This window comes from Glandiceps talaboti, chromosome 3, assembly GCF_964340395.1.
Source record: "Glandiceps talaboti chromosome 3, keGlaTala1.1, whole genome shotgun sequence".
In the NCBI taxonomy this organism is placed as follows: Eukaryota; Metazoa; Hemichordata; class Enteropneusta; family Spengelidae; genus Glandiceps; species Glandiceps talaboti.
Window position 1 is genome coordinate 15,041,041 of NC_135551.1, and position 6,326 is coordinate 15,047,366.

At 35.1% G+C, this 6,326-nt stretch overlaps 1 pseudogene; it reads left to right on the plus strand.

Moving 5' to 3' along the window:
• The first annotated feature begins 537 nt into the window (after positions 1–537).
• Positions 538–3,791, plus strand: LOC144433100 (cytochrome P450 2U1 pseudogene; annotated as a pseudogene).
• The last annotated feature ends 2,535 nt before the right edge of the window (positions 3,792–6,326 follow it).

Below are 6,326 nucleotides of genomic sequence, written 5' to 3' on the forward strand. Positions count from 1 at the left end.
TGTCTGTCTGTCTGTCTGTCTTCTGGTATTCTTTATTCAGTTCTGTTGTTCTATTTTGTTCCTAGATAAGCTCTCTGTAAGAGGAAGCTCACCTTGTGATCCACATCTACCTTTGAGCTTGGTTGCCTTCAATACCGTATCTGAAATCGCTCAAAAACGGTCCTATGAAGAAGACGACGAAGAATTTGTTGACTTTATTCAGGCGAATATCGACTTGTTCAGAAATCTTCTTGGATGCTCTCCCGTCGGTAAGATATATACATTCTTTCCTGTATTGGCTGCAATATGTATCATTCCCATGAATGGATAAATAAAGATAAAGACTAATGTGCTAAAGGTGTGTAGTGTTTTTATTCTTTCTAATAAATGATGATGAATTTTTTTTCAGACTATGCCAGATGGTTAAAACCCTTCTTCAAATCACAACTTGATAGGTTGCAGAATGTAGCAGCCTACCGAGTCAAGTATATGGAAGGCAGAATAAGGGCACGAAAAGAGAAACTTAACAGTGCGAACCCCCCACGTGTTGCGATTGATATGATGTTAATCGCTCAGGAAACCTTCCAGAATAATCCCACATCTGGTATTTCAGCAGAGCTCTTTGATGATAAAGTTGTTCTACAAAGTGTAGTGGACTTGTTTGCTGCAGGTAAGTTGGTATTATGGAAATGACATGAGAGGGGAGTATATATTCAGTCATTGATGTTTCCAAATGCTTTACTCTCTCTTGGTAGTGTTCAACTAGTCAATGCAGAATTTAAATTCTACAATATAATCGGTGGACTTTGTCATGACTCGTTTTATTACTTTCAAGCCTACCAAGGAAGCCTTAAGCAATTGCATAGGGGGAAGGCCAGGGGAGGGGGGAATCAAGCTCGGTCTGTAGCATAAAATGGGATAATTGAATTCCTTTCGTCCGTTGTGCTTAAAAGTTAGCACCCCCCTTAATTTTCTTTCTGTAAACTGTACCCCTCAAATGTTCAAATATTTAAATGGGATTTTTTTCCGTAGTAAAATAAAACAACAGTGATAGTTTTTGAAGGCATTCCTTGTTTCCCACAGTGAGTTTGTGTTTGTATTAAATCAATGCCTGTGGGTGGATCTAATTGGCTGAGCTGAAGTCCAGAACTCTCAAAGACTAGATGAGTGCAAAACTGACAACCTCAGAACCGAGGAGGTGAACATCTCCACTCCACCACGGTATCTCCAATATCTTGCCATGCTGTTCTCCCTTTAGACCCGCGCAACTCCTCAAACCATAACTAACAGTTAATTCACTACATTTCACTAATATGTTATGATATTACACTACAATGGTGGCAGTTGTGGGATATGATTCCAGTAGGATTTTGAACAGATGGAAGCAGTGTGATCGTGCTAAAATCACAAAATAATGAAGTTAGATAGAAAATGCGTCAAAGTAAAATGTGACCCTCTCCTAATTTCTCCATTTCCGGAAATATGGCCCTCCACAGGACAGATTTGTAAAAAGTGACCCCACCATTCCTCCGACCCCCTTTTAATTACTGAAGGCTCCCCAATGTAAGTGCTATCCAAGTATTTGAATTATTTACCTTGTATCTCGTCTATTCTAAACAAATTTAGTGTACACATGTTGAGGCCTTCCGTAAGGACTGTTGTTCGTATATATCCTTTGCTAATGTACCAAAATTATATGAAATTTGAAGGATGCATTGTCAAGAATTTATAGGGTATAGTCAGTATGTGTACCAATTCATATGAACTTTGAAGCATACATGCAGGTATTCCCTCATTATCAAAAACCATTGATATTAAAATAATTCATTACAGTTATAAAGCTACTTCAATATGGGTTCTAAGTGTTGTTTTAGGAGTATACCAAATAAAGTGAAATGGGAAGCTTGAATACATATGATATAGCTTAATTACCGATATCAGTCATTATGCAAATGATTCAATACAACGAGAAGCTACATCATCAATAATGTTAGTTTTTATACAGTGCTTCCCCACTGTGGGCTCAAAGTGCTTTACAATTATTACTCCTGGCATAGCTCTTTGTCAGTACAAGAGCCCTTTATTTCTCAAATAATCCCTGGTGAGCATACAATCCATTACAACCTTTGTAAGCACATAAGATTAAAGCATTCACATTGCAACCTCTATCCTACTTTGTCCCCAATTATTCAAGTGGGTGGAGTTAGGCACAGTTGTGGTTCAAATCTTGCCCAAGGTTTTTAGCCTCAAACAAATGGAAGTGATTGGATTCGAACCTGCTATTCGTCCATGATGACGTCACTCTTCAATCACCATAGGATACATGAGCCTAGTTATCATCGATGTGTATACCAAATTACTTTGAATTTGAAGCTTTTTTTTAAAGATTAACCGTAATTACAAAAACAACGTTTGTTCTGAAAATGATACATTCATATTCACTGAATTTTTTTAGATATCGTGTTGACAGTCGGGTAGAGAGACAGACTGAAAAATAGACATACATGCAGATAAAAGCATAATATAACCTTTTCTCAACGAAGGCAGAACTGCTTGTTTCTCGCATTCCACTAACAATGCACACATAAAATCGTTGTGTATCATGTGTGTGCTAAGTAGAATTTGATGTTAGTAGCATAGCATAGACAGTGGTAATCGACACTTGGGAATGTGGAAGCAAATATTCAATATTTCCATATCAGAATGATACAGATGTAACAACCAATGTAAAATCAGGTATTAAGTACGATACAAATAATACCTTCCCTACTGCTACTGCTCGTGCTCTATCATTATTTTGGGACATGTGCATAAATTCTACCTACAAGGCATCTTCTCACTGGCACGCCCATGTATCCTATCCAAAGTTTCTGAAATCTCTATCTTAATTACATGATTGTAAGCTGAACATTACATTAGTCTTAATTACACACTCACGCTAACAAATGATGTGCGAACAAAAACAGTGTCTGGGTATAGCTAGCATAACTTATAAAACGTGTTTTCCCCAAGTGAATCCAGGTATTATGCCAAGTTGAAAATAAAAGCGTTACATTTTGATCATATCTCCGGAAATTGTGTTTGTTAACAAACAAAAACATTTATTCCAGGCATGTATCAAACGATTCTTTATTTTTGACATTTGATTCTTTCTTCATTTAATTGGTTTTGTTACGTAAATTTTCTCCTAATATTTCAGTTATTTTTTTACAGGGTCTGAAACTATCGTAGCTTCCATTGAGTGGTTCTTGGTAGAAATGATGTTAAATCCTGATATACAGAAGAAAATCCACCAAGAAATCGATGACGTCGTTGGTGTTGATCGTCGTCCAGTGTATGCTGATCAGGACAATTTACCTTATCTAAAGGCTGCCATGTATGAAACCATGCGTTTACACACAATAGGTCCTCTTAGTTTATACCATCGCACAATTTGCACAACATCTGTCAATGGATGTCAAATTCCTGATGACACCATTATCATCCCAAATCATTGGGCCATAGATCACGACCCAGATGTTTTCAAAGATCCGTATGTTTACAGACCAGAGCGATTTATTGATCCTAACTCAGGTAGATGTGTCTCTTTTAATGAGATGAATTTTACACCGTTTGGAATGGGTAAACGCGTGTGTCTGGGTGAAATGTTGGCAAAAATGGAGTATTTCTTGATTGCTGCTAATTTACTGCATCAATTTGAAGTCACAGAGTCTGTGATCCATGGTAAACCTTCCACAGAAGGTGTGCTTGGTTTATCATATAATCCAAAACCTTTCAAAATGTTAGTAGGAAAACGAAACAGCCAGAAGTAGTGTATAGAAATTGAATTGTACCGATTACTGACCTACTTGATGGTAATTGTTGTCAGTCAATCAATTATGTGAAGTCAGTCAGTTTAGCATGGTTTGCCTCGATAACTAGTTTCTAACCGAGTAATTTAACTAACATTAACAGCGCTACTTTCATATTTTATGAATATTTACCGATCAGTCTAATGAAAGCAGTGCATATTATCTAACATTTTATTTAATACCATTGTTAGAAATTTAAGGATTTTGTCAAACTGTATTGTATGAGTGGAAACTATAAAATTCGAAACAAAACATTGCTTTTATTGTTTGTATTGCATAAATTTCTAATTCTTAGAGTTGAAATATCAGCTATTCTTGTTCGGTTTAGTTTTCTTTCAGCTGTGACTTATCTATCATTCGGTATATATACTCCATAACATTTCAGATGATTTCATTATGATTTATGGAAATACAACTTAATGTACAGACATAATTGTATACACTGGCTGCTGCCAGTCGAGTGGATTTACCTTGGCGTTCGTTGATCTAGATATGTTATCTGGTGTAGACAGGAATCACTTGATAATTTATAGAGGAACATCAAGTTTTATAGCACATGTACATTTTTGTATTAAAATTTATTAAAACCAGTGGAGTGGATTGAACTTGGCTTAGCACCAAATAAGCACCAAATTTGGCATGAATGTTCCTAAAGACCCGTTTATTGATTTTAGAGGGGGGGGGGGAACGCTTGAATATTTGCATACATTTGCATAATTCAGTAAAATTAGAAATAGCCACCGACGCCCTTGAGGAATCCCATGATTCTGGGAAATAAGGCACTGAATTTGACATTCACATTCTTTTGGGACCTACTTTTTTGTCTCGGACTTTTATTGAATATTTCCATTCATTTGCATAAATTCGTGATTTTCAAAATGGCACAATCAACCTGGAACAATTGTATGACAGAGAAATAACTTACTTAAAGACACAGAATTTGGAATGAGTGTTCCATTCCTGACCTAATCACATATTTAGCCCCAGGAGCCCGTTTGAAAACATGCCTACATTTGCATAAATCACAAACAATAAGGTGGTCACTCTAAAACACATTTCTGTGAAACAGCTTAATATGCATGAATTAATACTGAATTAAGAGCATAAAATGTTTCGTTTGCTCTATTTCTAATTAATTACCAAGAAAAGAACGCTAAATATTTACATAAATGTGCATAGATCAGAAAATTCAAAACGTTGTCTTTTGCTACACTTTAAAAGAAGCCAATTGTTCTGGTAAATAACGCACTTTCCGCAGCTGCATCATGATATATAGGTCTCCTGTCATATATAACTGCAATGCCCATTTCTGAAAATGGTAATTTCCCCTAATATCACAAGAATGATGTGATGGAAGAAGAATTCAGAATTCAGAGCTCTTTTGAAAAGCTTTAGAAGAATGTCACTGTCTTGGAAAGCTAGTTTGTGTTAGAAAAAGCACTGTATATCTTCACAATTTCACAGGTAAATTCTCACCTGAATGTATCGAAAAAGTCTAGTGTTGATGCCAAGATGTCCTCTGATTTCACTAATAATGTATGCATGTGTTCTTTCTTCAGAAACTAACTATGAGAGCAATCTCTGCTGTAGTGTCTGTGAAGAACTTCCGAAATGACTTTTTTTCTTGCCATTCTGGTAATATAAACTCAGACAACAATTTTCGACACAGGAATCATAGTTGTATTATGAAAACCTCTATTTACTTCGGTCTTCGCTACTGTGGAATACAAAATATCAAAGTACCTTATTTCCTAGGAATATATTTTTAATATCTAGTTGACGTTTAGTGATTTAGGCAAATTTACGAAACTATTTAAGGACTTTAAAATTTACTAATGTATTATCATTAAATAGATCTTTATGAAAACTCATGCCAGATGTCTTTTTTCTTTGAATTTTAAATTTTGCAGAAATATGATTTAAAAAAAAAATGATGGCAGCCATTTTTAATTTGACTGGGATATGTAAATTTATTCAAATTTTCAGGAGGGTTTCTAGATTAAAATCAATAAGTGGGATTGGAGGAACAAGTGTGCAAAATTTGGCATCTTTATGTAGATTATTTTCCTGAATTATAGGTGTTTTGAATGGTAATAATGGCCATTGTGATTTGTTTTTATATACATAAATAAATGCAAATATTCTATAAAAAATCTTCCAGGATAAAATCAATAAATAGATCTTAAGCATGATTAATGCCTTTCAGTAAGTTATTTTGTTGAAACGTATGATTTTTCTTGGTTGATGGCGACCTCTACTGATTTATGCAAATATATGCAAATATTGAAATGAGCCCTCATTCTAAAATCAATATATACGTCCTTAGGAACACTCGTGCCTAATTTTTGGAGCTTTTATTTGGCATGTCACAATGAAGTTGCTAAGCCACCTGACTATATCTGGTGTAGACACGAATCTCTTGATAATCTATAAAGCAACATCAAGCTTTATAGCACACGTGCATATTTGTATTATAATTTAATAACTAGATTATAT